The sequence below is a fragment of the Parus major genome, chromosome Z (assembly GCF_001522545.3).
Source record: "Parus major isolate Abel chromosome Z, Parus_major1.1, whole genome shotgun sequence".
Lineage (NCBI taxonomy): Eukaryota > Metazoa > Chordata > Aves > Passeriformes > Paridae > Parus > Parus major.
Window position 1 is genome coordinate 37944711 of NC_031799.1, and position 5003 is coordinate 37949713.

Genomic DNA, 5003 nt, shown 5'->3' on the forward strand with positions numbered 1-5003 from the left:
TTCCTTCCTTTCCTTCCTTTCCTTCCTTTCCTTCCCCCCCTTTACGCCAAAGGAACTGAAAATGTGAAAAAACAACCCTCCTATGCTGCAGACATTCTGCCGAGTGCTGGAAAGCCTCACAATTACATGCCTGTTTCTATTAAGCACCATCTATGTCCTCTATGTGGGTGGTCTGGCTCTCACTAGGCAGGACCTGTCAGGGTCACGTGACGGACCCGTGAACGTTGCCCCTTTACAATAAACTTTTGGGAAAAAAAGCCAAGGGAGGAAGGACGGGACAGCCCCTCTCCGCTGACCCCGCTCCGCTGCTCCCCCCAGCAGCACACCAGAGCGTGCGGGTCCCCTTCAGCTCCTGCCGCCTCTCCCTGCTCCCACCTTGTGTGTCACGGGGAGAAAGAGTGTGAAAGGTACCAGGCTGCTGGAATGCAATTTCCTTGTCAAGAGAAATACATAGTTGGATGGGTTCAGAGAGGAAAGAGTTTCCTTCTGGCTGCTGAGCACACCACACTGCACCTAATTTACTATGTTTGTTTCTAAAAGCTTTTTGCCTGTCCTCCTCATTTTTGGTACAATCCACTAGAAGGCATCTTTCAGGTAAAGCAGTGCCATGCAAAAAGTTACCACCAGTGAATAATTCCTGGATGTTACTGGAATAGACCGCAGTGGTTTTATTTTTAAAAGCAACATTTTGTTGAATAGTTACAAGTAGACTATACAAGCAAAAATTTACCACTACTTTTTTTTGGAGCTTGTGGAGGTTGATAATGTTATAGGATCTGAGACAAGTGTTGTCAAGTGTTGCTCCCAAAGGGCACATTCTAAGGAATAAATGACCTGTCTTGGAAGACTTATCACTCATTGTTTATGGATTACCCTTTTCCTCTAGTCAGCCACATTTGATTTACTGTTAGATTTGGAATCTCTAGAACATATTTGGAGAATTAAATAAATTCCATATCGCTGCAGTCCTGTGTCTAAATTGCCCAGATAACTGTATTATGCTTTGAAAATGTGCTTCATGATTGGGTTCAGTGATTCACATGACTTTATTGAATAGTCCTTAGCCATATTTTATATCACTCTTTAGAGTGATATCACACTATTAGAGAACTCCACTTTTAGAAAATAGTGTGTATGTTACAGTCATGTGTTCATTATGAACAATAGAAAAACATTGTATAAGAAAAACTGTTTTGAAACCTCTTACCATCTGATTGCATTGAGCAGCCCATACTCCATATACATAATCTGCATAAAACCAGGCTAAGTATCAAAATAATGAGTAAAGAAGGACTTTTTTTCCCCTACAGAACTTACTTTTACATGACAGGGGCATGTGTCAATGACAAAAACTTGGAAGAGCACGGGAAAAGACATTTTACAGGATTTTAAAAACATACATGAAAAACATGGGAGGGAAGGGGAGGGAAGGGAAACTGAGAAAACTAAGCCCAAGCTGACTTTGGTGCTGAAGACCAGACGTCCTCCCTCTAAACAGCGCTATGCTTCAGAGCTTCAGTTTTATGCTTTTTTATTCCCCTTTGCCCCTATCTGGATGCAGACCATATTTCAATCCAATTCTGCATTTTCCTTCTGAAGCCACTGTTGAAGATCTTCAGCTAAAGCTGTTTTGGCTGTAACTATGGGTGGCTCTGCCAAGAAAACTGTTCTGAACATTGACAAGGCCATCTTGTCAATTACCATGTGTTGCACCTCTGTTTGAGACACAATTATGCAGACAGCTAGCTAAGATTAAGAGAACTGTCTCATAGTCTTGGCCAGGCCAGAGAGCCTCATGCCTGGACAGCTGAATCTTGTACAAAGCATCTGCAGATCTGATTCAAAGTGAAAGAAGTTTCTGAGATTTGTTTGTTTGTTTGGTATAAAAGGAGTCCCTTATTACTCCAGTCCAGACCCTCACTATCAAGAAAATGAGCGTCATGTCCTCATCACCCAACGCTTTAAAAATCACATGATTTTCAGCCAGAAGCACGTTCACCTCTGAAGCAGAAAGAGAAGGGAGACACTGACTATTTTGTTTTAATTTGTTATGGAGAGGAAGCACAGCCATGGATACAAGTCTGATAGTCCTTTGCTAGTCGTATCACACATATCTTGCTGGTGGCTAGTGATACAAGAAACCCTCTTAAAAGAGATGTTCAAATGGCAAAAAGTTCTCCAGACAACCCTACTACCAGGAGTGTTAGATCATTTGCTCCATCCTTTTTCTGAATATAGGGTTGGTTCCTGGAGGATGTTTGCCCAGTCTGGCCTTTAAAATTTCCATAATTTTTCTGCTCAAACAGTAGGGAGCATGGTTCTGGCTGTTGGAAAGGTATTAACATTTTCTTAATGTCTAACCCAAAATTTCCATTTCTATAGTTTAGACATATTGCTTCTTTTCTATTTTAGCATTGATCATAAAATATATTTCTTTTCTCATTACATAAAAAGGAAATAGTTAGATTATCCATGTATTTCTTCAATCTTTACTCTCCAGGCAATTCATTCTACCTTTCTCCACTGGTGTATTTTCTAAAGCCCTAATGAGTGTTACCAGTCATTCCATGATGCTCCACAGCTGGTTCCAATGTCGTGGTGGCATTTTTTTGCTTGTGCTCAGGATAGAACTCACTATAATCCCCAGATCCCTTTCTGCATTATCCTTCCCTGAAGCCTTTCCTTTAAACATGTCTGTAAGTCACTGGAAAACACTTCTATTGCACCTTTAGGTATGATATTCAGCTGTTATGAAATATCATTATTTTTGTATCTGCTTTTCTTTGGTATCATAGTGCAATAAAATAAGCGTTCCAATAAAAATTTAGTCATCATTAACAGATGCATTAATACAATAACTCTGTTGGGCCTTTTTAGAAAAAAAAAAAGTTTCTTAATCTTGCAAGTGATTTCAAAATTCATTGATTTAATTAAAAAGTATTGCTAATAAGTTGTTGATAGAAAGCTTTTCAAAGATTAGTAAGCATTAGAGCTGAGCTGCTAGAAAATAGCCTATCTTTTGTAAGACTTCAACAGTATATGATTCACATGGCTAATTCATTGACTAAGACTGACATTTTAGTTCAGAAAGTCACATCAAGAGTACGAGACCCAATGACACACCAAGGATTCCTACCGCACCAGCAGAAATGTAGAGCTGAAGAAAACTCTGCAGAAAATAGACAAGTCGTTAAGCTGCATTTTCAGTTTGTCCCCAGCTTGATATGAGCTTGATAAACCTGAAAAATCTCCTAGGTAATCCCTGGGTAATGGTCATCCCTGGTCTAAGGAGTTTCTCATTTTTATTGGTGTAATTAACCTAGCACATGGTTTCTTGTGTGTTCATACAGGAAATACAGAGACAATGCAAGTCTCCAGAAGGCAAAAGAGAAGCAGGTCTTCTGTATGGTCTCTTCTCCTTTAGTCTCAAAGCTGGAGCTGTGAAATTTCATGTATGTGTGCCACTGTATGTGACCTTTTGTTGATCTTACACATCATCCTAAACACGGTGCAAAACATCTCGATGGAACCAAAGATTTCATGTGGTGCAGAAAAGTTACAGAAGCAGCACTCCATGTCTGAGTGGTTGACAGGAATTTATTTGGATCTAAGAAACAGAATCATGCCTTGTATCTACTGAAACCTTTGTGTTAATGAGAGTATTCATGATTAGGAGCAGGCGTTGAAGTGTGTACTATAGTGAATTGTCTATAAATATCCTGTTCCTACTGCAACGTTTCCCAGTTCTATACCTCTTTGTGGGTGAGAGAGTGAGACTTCATCCAAGAGAGTCTTGGAATCTGGTGAAAAATCCTCTGGGAACATGAGCACCTGTGGCCATGGTAAGCCATGGAACTCTGCTACGGTTTTGCTGACAACTCATTCCTACCTGTCTGCCACATGAAGAAGTGTTATACAAAGGCTAAACAGTTTGCTCTTCTCCCTGTAGTGCTTCATAGAATACTAGTGGTCACGAGCACTGAGGCGATTTCCTTTGCCATCGCTTGCTGCTAACCATACTTGACTCCATTTTTAAAATGGACTGAGAGTTGTGTTGGGATGCTGGGGTCACGTGGTAAAAATATGCCCAAGGGTGGTTTGGTAGGTTATGGCGATTTTTTTTTTTTTTTTTAAATAAATTGGAACAAGTGGAATAGTTGGGAATATAGGCAAAGCCATTGTCTTTCGTCAGCTCTGAAAGAGAAACAATGAACTTCAAAGTTATGTGTATGTTAGGAACAGTGCCTGTGAATTTCATTATGCTGAGTTTAATTAGAAATGAGAGGAAAGGTATTTGAGTCTCTGGAATAGAAAGGAGTTAAGAGGTGTTATCTTCTAATATAGCTGAGAAACAGGAATTTATTATCTAGGGGCACGCAGGTTTTTGGAAGGAGCTGGAGGAGAAAATGGAAGAGGATTTTTTAAGCATCTTATATACATTTAATTATTCCCTAAACCTGCTAAAGAATCCAGGATTTCTAATCTCTTCCCTTTTTATGAGTTTCAGCTCCCAAGTGCATCATTTGAACAGAGTTTTTAATAACTGAAAGGCTTGTGCACCCAAAAGCTATCCTTTTTTCTCCAGCTGTACAAGTTGGACTAATAGAATATACTATCTGTGCCTTTGCATCTTCCCATTTTAACAGGCTAGCAGTTCAGCTACAAGGAAGTCCAGTGCTTCTGAATGCCAAACTGCTTATCACAAAGCCTAACATTATTTTCTTTAGGTTTTTAGTTGTTTGTCTATAGATGTCGGGACAGAAATCTGTCTTGTCCTCTGCTGATATGTTTAAGCCCTGAGGTGTAAGAATTGTTATATTACTCTTGACATTTTTTCTTAGGTTAGCTATAGAGTTTTTCTCCCCAGATAAATACCAGCTAAGTGCCTCAGTATCATGATGAAGCTGTCTTTTGTATGGTTTCTTTGCCTTTTTGTTTTCTCAAGTACTTTCATGTTCCACTGGGCGAAGACCAGCCAGTTAGCCTTCTTTACTATATTTAAT